This window comes from Sarcophilus harrisii, chromosome 4, assembly GCF_902635505.1.
Source record: "Sarcophilus harrisii chromosome 4, mSarHar1.11, whole genome shotgun sequence".
Taxonomy (NCBI): domain Eukaryota; kingdom Metazoa; phylum Chordata; class Mammalia; order Dasyuromorphia; family Dasyuridae; genus Sarcophilus; species Sarcophilus harrisii.
The window spans coordinates 257788787-257806692 of record NC_045429.1 but is presented as its reverse complement, the minus strand read 5'-3'; the positions used below and the strand labels follow the sequence as shown (position 1 = coordinate 257806692).

The 17906-nt window shown below is 34.0% G+C and overlaps 1 protein-coding gene across 1 annotated transcript in view; it reads left to right on the top strand.

Annotated features, from left to right (window-relative positions):
* EFHC1 (EF-hand domain containing 1) overlaps positions 1-17906 on the top strand; it is a 92197-nt gene that overhangs the window by 15617 nt on the left and 58674 nt on the right. The gene's annotated exons all lie outside the window — the stretch shown is intronic.

Here is a 17906-nt window from a genome sequence, read left to right as displayed (position 1 = left end):
GATCACTTGAGAAGTGATGAGGGCCTAATTGAGCAATGGCTTTGTTTTTAGAAAGATAAGGGATAGATGTAATTAAGCGTCATCAATACTTGAATTGGATTGACTAGATATTGATTGTATATGAGAATTGAGGGAAAGGCAAGAATCAAAAAAAGGTGGAGGTTTTCAGGCAGGAAGTGAGTTGATGAATTGTGGTCTCCTCAACAGAAATAGTGATATTTAGATGAGGGACAAGTTTAGAGGAAGGAAAAATGAGGAAGCCAGGTGGTGCAGTAAATAGAACACCAGAACTGGAGTCAGGAAGTTCTAAGTTCAAATCCAATTTCAAACATTTGACTTCTTTTTGAGCCTGGGCAAGCCACTTAATGTTTGCCTTAGAATCCTTATCTGTAAAATGGGGATGACAATAGTATCTATCTTCCAGGGTTTTTGTGAGGTTCAAATGAAATAATAAATGTGTGATAAATGTGAAGTGCTTTGCAAATCTTAATGCAGTATATAAATGCTACCTATTGTTATTGTTTTTATATTGAAGTTTATTATTGATATTATTTCTTGAATTGCAGGCACATTATTATTTATGGTTATTAAGACATATTAATAATAATGTCTGCAATTCAAGAAAGAATGGTGATCAGATTTGTAGATTTGGGATTTGGAATAAGGATGATCACTCCAGTAGAGTCGGTGAAGTCACTAAGAGAGGGAACAGATAAAGAGAAGAAATAGGGACGCAAAACAGAGCCTTGTGAGAATACTCAACAATTATAAGCCAGGGGATGGATGTTAATTCAACAAAGAAGGGACAAGGACTGGGAGAGTATAGTATCATAGAAGCAAAGGGAGGAGAGAATATGAAGAAGAGGTTGGTTAATAATGTAAAAAGCAGCAAAAAGATCAATGATAATGATTAAAGGGAATTCAGAAAGGGAAGTCAGCTTATTTTAACATAATTTTTAATCATACATATGTTAAATCTGAAGTTATGACAGATAAATATGAAGTTATTCCAAACAACTGTGTCATATTGGTATGTAGTTGATAAAAATGGAAAAAAAAAAGTTTTACTGATTTTTTTTTCCCATTAAAAACATTTTCAAATTACCCTCATTTTGTAACAAAATAAAACAGTTAAGTAAACTAATAATATAGTGACATCATCTGAAAGTAAATGGAATATTCTATATCTGTACCCTTAACCTTCAAGAAATCTATTCTCCCTCTCACTTTTGCTTCTATTAGGAGAAAAGAAAAGAAAAAAATTACTTTTAATAAATATGCAAAGTCTAATGGAATCATGAATATATTGATCATAGCTGAGTGGGACAGTAGCCACCACTAATACAATCAGGAGACTGAGTATGAGTGCAGGAAAAAGTTTATTTCTTTCTCATGAGAAAGAGTACATTGTCTTTGACACACAAAATGTGACTTTCCAAACTACACACAAGGGATAGTACATTTTTATTCCCATTTATGCATGTTCCCCTTCCTAACCCCCTGGCCCTTTTTCCCCTTTGGCTGGCATATGGAAGTTTCTAAATATGTGAAATAAGAAAGCCTGAGGCTATCAAATGCTTAACAGGGCAGGGTGTTTCCCACTCAATCCAGGCCCCGTCCTCAAGAAGCTTCCATTCTAGAAGAAGAAAATAAGGATGGAAAAGTAGGGGCAAAGAACAAAAGATTATTTTCAAATCTCAGATCATCTCCCCTGATTATGAAACCCAGCCCTTGTCCCCAAGGAGCTTACAAGTTGCTACATTCATTTGGGGGAGATAGCCTCCATCCCAGACCACTCTCTGATGTCTCTGTAGATTTTAACCCTCCAATTCAAGCCCCTTTTTCCCAATTCACCCTTCACAACTGTGGAAATCAAACAAATGTCCATCCATTTCTCATATAGTTTTTACAGTTTTCAAAGTTTTTGTTTTGTGTTTTTGTTGTTTACAATGCTGTAATTATTTGTTGTCCTTTTGGTTCTTCTTATTTCATTCTTCATCAGTTTGTAAAGTTCTTCAAAGTTGTTCATTTTTTATATCATTGATGTTATAGTTCAAATTGTGGTTCCAGCAGCACATGGAGGAGTTGGGATGGCTCCCACGTGTGTCTGGCCCTTTCCCTGCAGAGATTAAATAAATGTTTTCTCTTTGTACTTGAAGATGTCTCTGATTAATTAATTTGGGAAAGGGGTCTAGCACCGGTCCCACACAAGCTTATTGATATCTATCTCTAAGTCAGAGGTTATGTGCTGTTTGGAAATTTGTATATTATTCCAAATTGCTTTTCAGAATGATTATACCCAATCATTGGTTCACCTGTAGGGGATCTGTTTTCCCACAGCTTCTCCAGCATTTATCATTTTCAAAAGGCATTTTTGTCATTTTTATCACTATAATGGGTATGAGGTAGAATCATAGCATTGCTTTATTTCTCTAGTTATCCATTCATTTTCTTAGGCCTTTTTTTCAAGTGGGGAATAGCACTTATTCTTCCAAAGCAGTCCTGTTGAGTTTTGAGATTCAGTCAGACTTTTCCTGTACAGAGCTACCAAAATGATGGGATTAGCTCCAAATGATGGGGTATAAGTGATACCTCCAAAGTATATTGGGGTTACAACCATGTCACAGATCATCTCAAAACAATTTGTAGACTTTCTCTATCAATGACAAAATTTTTTTATGCTGCTAACAGAGGATTTTTAGCAAGGAAAAGGAGTTTTAGTAAATAACAAGGGGGAAGACAAGTTCCCTAGCAGAGATTCTATTAAGGCCTGGCTAGTGGGGGATTACTGGACCCTGAAAAGGAATTAGAATCCTATTAGATATTTGGCATTGTGACATTTAGCAAACAGACTAATTTCAAAAAGGAGTTAGTAGGGGAAGAGGAATTATGCAGGATAACCCTAAAAGGGTTTTAGCATCCTAAAAAGAGTTAGCTATAATAAGGAAAAAAAAAAGCTATGAGGCAGGAGTATACATGGTGAGCTAGTCCTAAAAGGGGTTAGCAAGGAAGTTACAGTAGAGAAGGTCTTTTATAAGGAAAATTTAATCTCGGGGGGTTTGATATAACTTGGCTTTCTGTTTGGATACTGTAACGGTGAAGTTAGAATGATTTTGTCAATGCAAAGAATTCAGCTCTACCAGAGATCTTCACCTGGATGGGGCTGTAATAAATGTTCACTTGAACAAAAGGCCTATGCAAAATTTAAAAAATTAAAAAGTCCATTTATAATGCTATCAGTGCTCTTCCCTGCTTACAGCTTAGAGAGTAACTATGCTTACAAATTGTTGACAGAGATTCAGGTTCTCTAGATCAGTTCCTGTCTAGCTACTCAAGACCTAATTGGTCTCAAATGAGAGCTTTATCAAAGAAACTTGCTACAAAGATTTTTTTTTCCAGTTAACTGTTTCTCTTTTAATCTTAGCTTTATTAGCTTCGTGCAAAAAGTTTTAAATTTTATTTAATGCAGATTATTTAATCATATGTGATTTTCTCTATTCTTTATTTGATTATGAATTTTTCTCCTATCCATTGATCTAAAAGGTAATTTTTCCCAAATTTCTCTAAGTTGTTAACAATGTGACTTTTTATGTAGCCAATAGTCAATAAATATTTATTAAACACTTAGTATGTGCTAACTATTATGCCAAATGCTGGGGATATTTTCTGCCCTCAAGGAGTTTACAATCTAAAAGGGGAAGACATCCTTTTTCTACAAAAAAGAAGCAGAAGAGGGAGAGGAAAATGATGTTGGAGAATTAAAACAGACAAAAAAACTGATAAAAAATGGAGTCAGCCAGAATATTTTGAACCCTCTATACAAGAAAACTTTGGAAGGAGTTCACTATTCTGTCTTTCAGCCCTCTAATCAATGAAATAGACTAGCTAAGTGTTCTGAGGTGCTGAATATCAAAATATTAGTCAGTTTGATTTCAAGGGATGAGCTTATCTGGAGGAAGCATGCTATTTTTGGAGTCAAAATCAGGCAAAATAACTGATGGAAAAATGGAAGAGTTATATCTAGGCAATGCAATTATTTGGAGTTTTTCTTTATTTTGTGCCACAGTCTCCGCTAATTGTCCTGCCTCAGTTTCCTAATTGTCCTGCCTCAGTTTTCCTGAACTGTTCTGACTCAGTTTCCCTGAACTGTTCTACCTCAGTTCCTTGAATTGTTCTGCCTCAATTCCCCCTGGTTGCAACACTACCCCTCCCTCCTAAGTTCATCCAGATAAGGAGAAAGACCTTCTATCTTGGACATCATGCCTCCAGACCTTCTCAATTTATCAGAATATCCAGTACCTACCCCTATTCTGTCATTGTTCTTCTTAATCCCAATTTATCAGAATTTATGGTCCTACCCCCCACTCTGTCAGAACTGGATTGATGGTCCATTCCTGCTCTCAATGCTCGGACCAGACCCCTGCCTCCGTCTACCCTGATAAGCTTAAGAGCCACGGGTATATATATTTCATGGGAACCTCACATTGGCTGCTGGATGCTTTGAGACATCAGCTCTAGGAGCAACATGCCCCCAGAACAATCTCCCTCTGAATTAAAATATTAAAAACTCTCTAATCTCTATTTTACCTCAGTTTTTCCAGCATTACAATATAAAGTGATAGGTATTAGTCTAAATCTCATTTCTTCCATACTACCACCCAATTTTCCCAATAATTTTTGTCAACTAATGAGTACCTTTAGTACTAATGTGAACCCTGAACTAGGTTATTCTCAGGAATTACTAAAACAAATCCATGATGTTCCTATTATTAATCATATAAGCAGGTCACTTCTCCCAGACTGTCCTGTTTGCATAGAATGATGTGAACTCTGAGTCCATCTTTAATCCATCCATCTTTTCTTCAGCCTCTGAGAGTGTCTTGATGGGAACTCCCAGTTTTCCTAGACTGTCTTTAAGATAGTATCTACTTCTCAATATACAATCTTGTCACTCCCTAGATCCTGACTTTATTTCCCCTTCCTTCTCCCCAACAGTAAGTTGCTCATTCAGTATGACTCTGTCTTACATACTCATATTTGTTTGAGCCCATGAGATATTTCACGTAGTAAGTGGCAAAATTCTGTTATCTGTGATGTATGTCTATGTCATGGTTGCTCTATGTCACTAACTACTATGCTCTGCCAATTCTATTTCATAAATATATTTTGTATTATCTCTTCTGGTGCCTTTATTTTCACATCAGTACTATGGAATATTTTGTTGTCATTTTTCAGTTGTGTCCAACTCTGTGAACCCATATGGATTTTCTTGGCAAAGACACTAGAGTGATTTGTCATTTCCTTCTCCATCTCATCTTATAGATAAGGAAACTGAGACAAACAGGGTTAAAGTGACTTGCCCAGGATTTGAACTTATAATGATGAATCTACCTGACTTCAGACCTAGCATCCTATCCACTTCACCATCTAGCTTTCAGTACTTTGGCACCACTATAGATATATTTGTTTCTGTATATCATACACCTAATCTGTAGATTGATTTCTCTCTTTTTTTAACTGGTACTAATTTGTTTAAATAATTAATGCTTTGTGGAATAATAGTTTGAGATGGACCATTGCTATCCTCTCTCCTTCCCCTTTCTTTTCAATATTTCTCTTGACATTCCTGACTTTTTTTTTCCTTCTACATACAAATTTTGTTATTTTTATATTTTTTCTAGTAATTCTTTAATAGTTTGTTGATATGGCATTGAAGGAATCAGTTTCAGTTAGTAAAATGAATTTATACTATTGTCATTTTTATTGATCCTCCTACCCATGAACAATTAATGTCATTTACATTTTAATTATATGTTTTAATTTTAATTAATATTTGTGCTTTTTCTCCCTCTGTAAACAGTTTTTTGTAGTTTTATTTATATAATTCTTATGCATTTCAGGGAATATGTATCATTTTATATATTCTATGGTAATTTAAAATGGAATTGCTTTTTCTGTGTCTTCCTTCTGGGTTTTGTTGATATCATATAAAAATTCTAATGATATCTGTATTTATTTGATATCCAGAGGCAGGTAGGTGGTATAGTTTTGAATGCTAAGCTTTAAGCCATCTCCCTGAGTTCAAATCCAGACCTCCAAACCTTACTAATTATGTAACCCTGAGCAAGTCACTTAACCTTGTTTGCCTCAATTTCCTTATCTGTAAGATGAACTGGAGAAGGAAATGGCAAAACCCTCATTATCATCGCTAAGAAGCCCATATGGAGTTACAAAGAGTCAAACACAACTGAAAAATAATTGGACCACAACATTAATTTTAATGATAATTTTTGCCCATTTTGTTTTTAATGTAGCTTATTAAGTTTATAATTTTGGCAATTTTAAATCAATCCTGCATTCCAGGTGAAGTGGTAATAAAAGTACCGCAAGTAGTAATATAAAATAGAAATATGAAATAGATTTGGGAGAGCATAATTGTAAAAGAATATTATAAAAATAGTATAACAGATTGGGTTCATGACATGGAGCAACTGTGACACAGACAGCCATCACAGATAACAAGAGATCTGGTATTTTATTATATGAATACCACATGGACCCAGACAAATACGACTAGACAAGACAGAGTCACACTGGATAAGCCATTTGTTTTTGAAGGGACATGACTTTTAAGATCTCAAAGAGGAGAGGGGGGAAAATGTAGAATCAGGAGAGTGACAAGATTATGTAGTATTGAGATGTCTTAAAGACAATCTGGGAAAACTGAGTTTCTGTCAAGGCTGTCTCAAAGGTTGAAGACAGGATGGATAGATTAATAGTAATCTATTAATCAGACTTTATATCATTCTATGCAAACAGGACAATCTGAGAAAACTGACCTGATTATATGATATAGATAGATAGATAGATAGAGGAACAGGATATGCTCACTTTAGCAATTCCTGCCCAGCTCACAAGCTGATCCAGACCTCCCATCACAAGTATGAATCCAGTTTAGTCATAGTATATTATACTTATTACATTTTGTTTTGGTCACTTTGCTAATAGTTTATTTAAAATTTTTGCATCTGTATTAAGGATATTGATTTCTGATTTTTGTTTTCTGTTTTGATTCTATCTGGTTTATGTAGGAGAACCCATATCTGTGTCATAAAAGGAATTTGGTAGAATCTTGGCACATAATAGGCATTTAATAAATGTTTATTGACTCTTACAAATGATTTATATTGGAATTAATTGGTCTTTGAATGATGGAATTCACTTGTGAATTTGTCTGAATTTTCTTTCAGAGTTCATTCATGGAAAGTTCAGGTTTCTCTTTATTTCTTAGTCTGTTAATTTGGTATAGTATAAATATTCATTCATTTAAGTTGTTGGTTTTATTGGGACATTGTTAAGTAAAATAGTCTCTATCCTATTCACATTATTTGTTATGTTGAGAAAGTTGCTACAATTTACATTGTTAAAGCTTTTCTTTTTTATGTTCCTAAAATGTGGAGGAATAAAGTAGATAATGTTCTCTAAGCATGGCCTTAGGATCTAGGGAACAAAAGATGGGGGACAAAGTCCCTTGGAGGGGTCAGTGATAGTGAAAAAAATGAGTTCTGGAAGGAATGGGCTTGTCACACCCATGTGACAATTCTAGAACTTCCTAGTAGTGCTCACAAAAAAACAAACCTCAAAATTGGTAATAGTTTTAGAACAAAATTTATTGGAGAGTGAGCCAGAAGGAGGTGTTTATTCCTTTCCTCAGGTTTTGGAAAGTATATTATATAGGATTATGACAAGGGCACACTCCCACATGAACTACAAGTATTCTCAAAGTAGATTGAGATGGGTATTAATAAATACAAACATTTAATAAAATTTGGACAAAGCCAGAATACAAGCTTGGGTGTACCCAAAACAAGACCTGGATGTGGGGACTCAAAACAAGAGTGCTTTTTTGGTAGATGTAGGACTTGGGGGAAGCCAAAATTCTTTGTAGCTACCTCTGACATTTCTAGAGAATTAATGAGGTCAGGGTGACATTCTGGAGTCAATCTCTAGTGACAAAGTTAGGTTCAAACAATATTAATCTGATTAATAATCCACACTGACTGAACTACTCAATAGTAAGAAGTTTGGAGCTGACTCATTAGTGTTGCTTTAAAAAAATTTTTTTAAATAATTTATTTTTTCCAATTATATGTAAAGACAATTTTCAATATTCATTTTTGAAAGATTTATACAATAATATAAAGCATATTTCCACATTAGTCATATTGTGAAAGAAGAAACAGAACACAAGGAAGAAACAATAAAGAACAAAAAGTGAAAACAGTATGCTTCAATCTACATTCATATTCTTTCTCTGAATGTGGATAGTATTTTCTATCATGTGTCTTTTGGAGTTGTCTTGGATCATTGTATTGCTGAAAAGAGCTAGGTCAGTCACAGTTTATCATAGCATAAAGTTGCTGTTAACTGTATGCAGTGTCCCATCTGCTCACTTCACTCAGCAATTTCAGGTTTTTATGAAATCTCTTGGCTCATCATTTCTCATATCACAATAGTATTACAGATTCCACAACTTGTTCACCCATTCCCCAGCTGAGGAGCATCCCCTCGATTTCCAATTTTTTTCCACCACAAAAAGAGCTGCTATAAATATTTTTATACATGAGTCCTTTTTCCTTTTTCATGATCTCTAACTCGTTGCTGTTTTTTTAGATAGCTCTATGATACATGGCAGGGTACTTAAAATTTTCTTATGTAGCAGTAGTTTCTTCTGGAGTAAGGTAAAGAAAAATTACTATACTTATTTATCATTCTATTTGAAATCAAGACTGGGGAAGATAGATACCCCTTCATGGAATTTATTTGGCATTAATTAGATCTGTAGTTCTCTTTACCTAAATGTTATTTTATACCTTCAAATACATATAAACTTTATTTCTGTCTTTGGCATCCTTGGTGATATGCCTAATAGTGCGATCTCTGGGTCAAAAAATATAAAGTTTGATGACTTTTCTGAAGTAATTACAGATTGTTTTTCAGAAATCATGTATCAATGTGTCTGTCTTCCTAAGCCACTCCAACTCTGCTTTTAAGTATCTGCTTTTATTTCTACCTTTTACTAAAATATTTTACCATAATTTTTTTACCTAATTTGATGGATATAAGGCAAAATTTTTTAGTTTTTTTAATTTGAATTTATGAATGATTGGAATTATTTTTATGTTATTGATTTTTTTGCTCTTTTTTTGAAAATTGTATTTCCTTTAGTTATTGGAAAATAGCTTGTTAATGCCTATTCCCAAATCACGTTAAGACTTTTATCAGAAAATCTTTGATGCAAAGATTTTTTTTCTCCACTCAGTAATTTCTGTTCTTATTTTAGTTGCATTGCTTTCTTTGTGTAACACTTAAAATGTTTTATAAGCAAAAGATGTTTTGCTTGTGGTGTTTTCCTATTTTGTATTTTGTTATTAATTTTCACTTTTATAATGGATCTCTGATTTTTTTATGCTATAACTTTTAAAGTTTAGGTTCTTTTTATATTTGGATCTTTTAGGGAATAAGATGCTAACTTAAATTTGTTTTCTTCCTAACTAGAAATAATTTCTCCAGCATTTTTTGTCAAACAAAGAATTCTCTCACCAGGATTTTGTGTTCCTTAGCTTTATTGAACATCAGGCTACCATGTTGATTGTTTTCAGTTTTACTTATCTTCTCTGTTCACTGATTTACTTTTCTGTTTTTTTTTAAGTAATACTAAATAGTTTTGATGACTGTTGCTTCACACACACACATACAGTATGTGCATTATGTATACATATATATATACACACACATATGCATATATATAATGTACACACACATATATAATGTACACACACGTGTGTGTGTGTGTGTATATATATATACATATATATACGTGTGTATATATATATATATATACATACATATACACACGTATATATATATAAAAAGTTTGAAATCTGGTCATTCATTCCAAAAGCTTGAACTAACAGATTAATGGGATGAACTGTTAGTATCTATTTCACTTGCTACTTAACTAAATATTACCTTCAACTCTTTTTGGCTTTAAAACATCAGTTGTGGGTCATATATATAGATATTTCAACCTGTGGAGAGAATTGACATTAAATAGTACACAGTACCTAATAAAATTTTGATTTCCTTGTTTCAAGTTCTCTTGCATCCCATCACTGCTTTTCTTTGTATCCTAACTACCACATTGTCAGATTCTATTTTAGATTTCATAGACAGTTGATAAGTATATGACAAATTGAATTAGATTATTCCTCTCATCAATTTATTGTGTTCTTACACTTTCTTATTAATCTTTCTTACTTTTTCTGCTTTTATACCCTTTTTTTCTTTCTGTCAAGAAAAAACAAAAGGTTCACGATAAAATGCCTAAATTGTTTTCTTCTTGACTTTGAAAAGACTAAGACCTTACTTTGTTTTATGTGTGTGTGTGTGTGTGTATGTGTGTGTATAGTAGTAGTAGTAGTAGTAGTAGTAGTTGTTGTTGTTGTTTTTGGTAGAGATATTGTAAACTTCTAGAAAGATAAGTCATACCTATTTCTGGTGCCAAGCTCTGATCTCATAGGCATAATTAATTTGTTTGTTAGGTTTACAATAAATACCTTTATTCCATAGAAACTTTCACAGGAAAAGTTTCTAGTAACCTCTTTCTTCCCAGAGAATTTTCCTTGTCACAATACTCACTGTACTTTTTGTGAATTCTAGTGAAACTAATTGATCCTTCTTTTAAGGTATCATTCTTTCCTTTATATCATTTGTACCATTATTCTTTGTACCGTTCAGTTGTTAATTTGATCTCTTCTTCAGAGCCTTTTTATTATATCATCTCTCTTGTGTCATGTTACCCTGTTTCTGACTACTTGATAATTCTGGGTGACCTTAATCATTCTATGCTGGCGTCTCCCATGTCTGCCTTTGTATTTCATTCCTGATATTAAGTTTTCTTGTTTCTAAACTCTATAGCTATGAGAGAATCTCATTTTTTCCAAACTTACTTAGCCAAAATAGCTTTTTATTTTCTCTTCATACACTTCTTTAACTGGTCATTCCAACATTACATAGGTTTAAAATTCTAATGTTATCTATCATTCTTCTCTTTTATTTCTTTTATATTTAAGAAGTCAGCAGATCTTGACATACTCTTAATCAATACATTCTTAATCAACCAACAGGCATTTTTAAAGCACCTATTATGTGCCAGTATAGGAACTATGGGGATACAAAGACAAATGTGAAATATTCCTTATTGTCAAAAAGTTTCCTTTTATTGGAGAAGACAGAATGTATATATATGACTATGTATCAAATACAATTGTTGTGGTGCCCCTGTGATCCAAAAAATACACATAAAATTTTTTTGGTCCTCCTTTAGTATTAAAAAATAAATCTGAATGCTTTCTTTTTCTTATATGGGGTGTTTACAGTACCTTATTGTAAAATTTGGGTTAAGAATTTGGTCACAGGTTCTGTGTTATCTGCAGATTTTTGCATATCATTGAAAAGCTTGCACAAAACTCCCCCCAAGTTCTCATTTAATTTTTTGTGCTGATCCATGATACATCCAAACTAAGTCACAATGTGGAGGGTTAACTGTAATTCAAGGAGACAAACTCAGTTGTAAAATCTTGAAGTATCAGGAAAGTTTCAAATAGAAGGTGATATTTGAGCTGAGTCTTAAAGAAAATAAGGTATTTTAATAGGTTGGGGTGATGTGAGAAGACATTCTAGTCATGGAGGACTGTCAGAGGAAACTTATAAAGGCAGAAGATGGAAGGATTCATTGAGGGATATCAAGAGAACCAATTGGACTTCACCATAGAATGCCAATAAGAAGGGAAAATAATATAGAATAATGCTGGGAAATAATTTGGAGCTACCCTTTGACAGACTTCAAGTGCCAAGAAGAAGACTTTATATTAGATCCTGAAAGGAATAGGGGGACCATGTATTGAGTAAAGAAATGACAAAGTCAGATTTGTGCTTCAGGAAAATAATTTTGAAATCTGTGTGAAGGATGGATTGAATAAGGCTAGACTTTTGGAAGGGATGCCAGTTAGGAGGCTTTTGCTGTTATCCAGGTGAAAGGTGAAAAAGGTGTGAATTAGAATGGTGGCCCATTAAGGAGAATTAGATAGATGGGGTAGAAATAGCCAGATATGGCAACTGATTGGATATGCAGGACGAAGGAGAATGGGGACTTGAGGATGACATGGGAGCATGTGAGACTGGCACAGTTCCTGGTACATGGTGGGCACCTAGTAAATGTTTATTGATTGATTGATTGGAAAGATAGTGGTACCTCCTTCAGAATTAAGGATAAAGATATTACAGAATTAAGGATAATACAAAACAACTGCTATTTATCCATGCTTCTATCTTATCCCTATAAAGTGGATTTTTAAACCAAAAAAAGAAACCTTTCAGAATTAAGAGTTAGGCTGGTTAAAGAGGGGAGGAAGAAAATGAGTTTATTTTGTACATGTAGAGTTTGAGATGTCTATAGAATGTCTATTCCAAAGTATTCAAAAGTCAGGCAGTGGTGTGGGACTGGATCTCAAGAGATTAGGGTATGAGAGATAGACCTAGAATATATCTATCTTGAACCCATAGAACTCATTGGAGTTATCATGAGAGTGACTGTAGAGAAAGAAGAGACAAGGTCTCAGTGAAAGGCCTTAGGGTGTACCCATAATGATATGACTGATGAACCAGCAAAAGGTCTTGAGAAGGACTGGGTAGGCAGATGGGAAATATTTTCCAGAAATAGCCATCTACAAATGTAGTTTAATCTCATCATGTCATTCGTTGCCTTACCTTTTACTCTTCCTGTCTCAATTTCAATTTAGCAAACATTTATTAAATACCTATAATGTGTCAGACAATGTGGCACTTGCTTCAGATAGAAAGATTAAATGAGACACAAAGACCTTTTACAAGGATGATAATATTTTGTTGTTCAGTCATTTCAGTCATGTCTGATGTTTCATAATCCTATTTTGGCTTTTCTTGATGAAGATATTGCTGTAATTTGCCCATTTCCTTCTCCAGTTCATTTTACATTTGGGAAAACTGAGGCAAACAGGATGAAGGGACTTTCCCAGAGTCACACAACTAGTAAGTGTCTGAGACATGATTCATACTTCCAGGCTTGTTGATCTCTTTGCTCTGTCACCCAGAAGCCTAATAATGATGATATGTGTCCATAAACTACTATAATGCTGGTTTTTGTTTTTTGTTTATTTTTCCTTCTCAAAGAAGTAAAGGACATTTGTGCACTTTTCTTTTGAGAAATGGCTTCATCCCACATCCTATACTAAACAATTGCTGTCTATCCATGCTTCCATCTTATCCCTATAAAGTGGATTTTAGAAGAAGAAGAAGGAGAAGGAGGAGAAGGAGAAGAAGGAGAAGAAGAAGAGGAAGAGGAAGAAGAAAAAGAAGAAGAAGGAAGAAGAAAAAGAAGAAGGAAGAAGAAAAAAAGAAGAAGGAAGAAGAAAGTAGTAGTAGTAGTAGTAGTAGTAGTAGTAGAAGTAGTAGTAGTAGTAGTAGTAGTAGTAGTAGTAGTAGTAGTAGTAGTAGTAGTAGTAAAGGACAATTACAGATAAAGTTTAATGAGAAGTTTGAGAGGGGAGATCATTTCTAGCCTGGTAGGAGGAAAGATCTATTTCATCTATGAAATCTTTCCTGGGTTGAGCTTTGAGTTTAAGGATGAGGAAAAGGGGAGAGTATTCTAAAGGGTAACATGAGCAAAATGGAGATTGTGTATCATATAAACACAAAAAAGGAAGTGATATACTCATAAGTTGTGGGATAATAATGGTGACAGGAGACATGCTAGAGTGGACCCAGCACCATCTTGGACCTGCTTCTGTCTCTGTCAGGCTGACTGTGCAACCAACCCTGAGCAAGCTGCTCTCTAAGACTAGGTTGAAAAGCATTTGTAGATTTTTATGAGATAGGGATTGGGGAGGAGGGGCGTTTCTTCGCTAGTAAAACGTGTAACAGGGAAATCACAAGTCCAGACCAATAGTGATAAAGATGATAACAACAAATGTTCCCAAAATTATACAGAATAAAAAGATTACTGATGGGGACTTGCTTATATTGTTAAATAGCATATTAAAATTAATATGCACATTTAAGAATGAAGTCTAATTAGAGACTTTGTGTTTGGTCTTTTTTTTTTTTTTAAATGGTATTTTTTCGATTTAGTGGTGGTGATGGTTACTAAGTTTAGAATAAAATTAGTTTGGAGGTAGGATGTGAATGTTAGAATAAGTAGTCTGCTTTATTTGGGAGGCCACAGTTAAGCAACTACTGACACATGTTTAGGAAAAAAAGGAAAAGGAAAAAGAGAGGAAAAGAAAATATAAAAAATTTTAAAATGATATAACCAGATCTCTCTATAAGCTAAAGTAGCCTGATTGGAGTGTGAAGAATAGCTGAGAAAGGGATGAGACTGGAAGCAGGAAAATACATGAAGAAGATAATGTTAGGATAATCCAGTCAAGGGGATAATTACCAGAGTCAGGATGCTATAGTTAGTAGGAGTAGAAAGGCAAGGACAAGGATGAATCAAAGATAATGAGGACGTTTTCAGTCTAGGTCACTGGGAGAATGAGGGAGTATTACCTAGATAGACTGTTAATAGAAATAAGAAGGTGGGAGAAGAAGATTCAGTGAGGCTATGTTGAGTTTGAAATGCCAGTGAGAAATCAGGTTGAGACTATCCAAAACTTAGTTGGCATTTTGGGACTGTAGCTCTGTGGGAAGAACTAAAAGTAATGCATATAGATGTGATCACCAAGGTACAGTAAAGTGAGATGAAAGCCACCTAGAATCTTAAGGAACATCCATCTTTAAAAGGTGGGAAGAAAATGAGGTAGATGGAAAGCAATGAGAACATAATTTCTCAGAAGCCAGTGAATGAGAAAGGAGGTAAGTGATTGAGAGTGTCAGATATTTTCCAGATAATATGAAATAGTACTATAGCACCTATTATCCCTGCCATGTACCATGATGACATTGTTTCCCTTTTAAAAAATATCTTACTAGCTCTCCATAGCTCTTTGTATCAGATGCAGCTTCCTTATAATAGGTTTTATTTCTACATTATCCTAATATTTCTCTTTATTTGATTATTTAATTTTCTCACTAGTTTGTTTGCTGGCTTCAAACTTCGTCATTTTCAGTGATGTCTCAGAATGTTTTCAATCTTCCCATTCACCAAGATGTTATTTTCTTCCTATTTGATATATGTATATCATGTTTGATTCCTAGCACATTTTTTTTTTTGCATTCAGAAGTTAAAGAAATTTTTTTTAAAGTTTATATGATGGATTAAAATTTTATGGAAATAGCTATATCACCAATTAACATCTATAGACATTTGTTAGTTTCAAAGGTAATGAATTTGTCCCAGAATCCTCAAATTATATTTTGGACATTAAAAATTACAGCACAGTTGCACACTTGTTCTCATTTCCAAAAATGCTGTGGGAAAGCAAAGTTGAAAGCATTGAGATCTTATAAACAGAATAAATATCACAGGGCTTAAACATTTAGAAAATAAGAGTGATGGTTATTTAGTATGCTCTGTGTAACTCTTTTTTATAAAAGCAACTTAACTTTATTTTTTTAATTAAAAAATTAACAAGCATTTATTTTTTCTCCATCTTATCACCCCTCATTCTGTACTTCATTGGGAAAAGGGAAAAAAAAATGAAACTTCTGAAAGAAATATACATAGTAGGCCCCTACTATAGGGGTAGGGGTAGCTACCTAGGTAGCTAGGTGGCACAGTGGATAGAGCACCAGTCCTGAAGTCAGGAGGATCTGAGTTCAAATGTGGTCTCAGACACTTAATACTTCCTAACTGTGTGACCCTAAGTAAGTCACTTAACCCCAATTGCCTCAGCAGAAAAAAAAGAGAAAGGAAGAAAGAAATATACATAGTAAAACAAATCAAATTCTTACATTGGACATGTCCCAAAATATATATTTTGTTGTTCAGTATGAGTCCTTCACTTGTCAGGAAGTGCTTAGCATGCTTCTTTACTGGGCTTCTGAGATTGTTGTTGCATTGATCAGAATTCCTGGTCTGCAAAATTATTTGTTTTTTTTTTTTTTTTTTACAATGCTGTCACTGTATAAATTTCTTTTCTATTTCTATTCACTTTCTAATTCACTCTGCATCAGTTTATACAACTCTTTAAATGTTTCTTAGAACCAATTCTTTTCATTATTCTTGTAGTACAATAATATTTGATTGTCTTATTCCATAATTAGTTCAGCCATTCCCTGGTAGATGAACATTTACTTAATTTCCCATTCTTTGGCCACAAAAAATGAGATGTGATAAATATATCCCTGCAAATGAATCCTTTTTCTTTAGTCCCTTTAGAAGGATAGGATTAGTGATGATATTGCTACATCAAAAGGTATAAATAGTTTACCAAGTTTTAGGATATAGTTTCAAATTGCTTTCTAGAATTCCTGATCCAGTTCATAACACCAACAGTTATTAATATCCCTATTTTCTAGAAGCACCTCCAACATTTGTCACTTTCCTTTTTTTGTCTTCTTTACTCTATTTTAACTCTTCCTGTACTAAAGTCCTACCCCAAGGACTCCTTATTGCCTGGTCATGGCCTGTGAAGGCTATGCCTAAAGTTCTTACAGATCCTACCAAAAAGGATAGATATCAGATGGGAACTTAGTGTTGGAGTCTTTGTTTTTTATTCCAGAATCTAGAGGTATGTTCATTGAGGCTTATCACTGAATTAGTTGCAGGGTTGAACTTTTTGTCACAGCAATTCTTTTTTTCTTTATTTTAAAAATATTTTTATTTTCCTCCAGTTATACATAAAGATGATTTTAAACATTCATTTAAAAATTTTTGATTTGAATTTTTTTCTCTTTTTCATCTCCTCCCTTCTCAAGACAGTAAGCAACATGATATAGACTATACATGTTCAATCACGCAAAACATGATGCCATTTTAGTTATGTCATCACAGCAATTCTTTTTGTGTTTTTGTTTTTTCAAATTTTAATGGTATTTTATTTTTTTCTAAATACATGCAAAGATAGTTTTCAGTATTCATCTTTGCAAAACTTTGTGTTCCAAATTTTTGTTTCTTGCCCTACTCCTTCCCAAGATAGCAAACAATCTAATATAGGTTAAACATGAGCAATTCTTCTAGACATATTTGCATATTCATCATGCTACGCAAGATAAATCAGATCAAAAGGAAAAAAAATATATGAGAAACTGGGGGAAAAAATCAAATAACAACAAAAAGGTGAAAAATATTATGCTTTTATCCACACTTAGTCTCCATAATTCTTTCTGGGTGTGGATGTCACTTTCCATCATAAGTCTGTTGGAATTCCCTTGAATCACCTTGTGATTCATTACCGTTGAAACCGTACAAGTCCATTACCGTTGATCATCATATGATCCTGTTCCTGGGAATAAGTTTTCTTGATTCTGCTCACTTCACTTAGCATCAGTTCAGGCCTTTCTGAAATTATCCTGCTGGTTATTTCTTACAGAACAATAATATTCCATAACATTCATATGCCATCAGCCATTTTCCAACTGATGGGCATCCATTCAGTTTCCAGTTTCTAGCCACTACAAACAGGGCTGCCACAAACATTCTTGGACATACAGGTCCCTTTCCCTTCTTTATGATCTCTTTGGGATATAAGCCCAGTAATAACACTGCTGGATCAAAGGGTATGCACAGTTTGATAACTTTTTGAGCATAGTTCCAAATCGCTCTACAGAATGGCTGGATCAGTTCACAGCTCCACCAACAATGCATCAGTATCCCAGTTTTCCCATATCCTCCCCTAGCATTATCTTTTCCTGTTGTCTCAGTC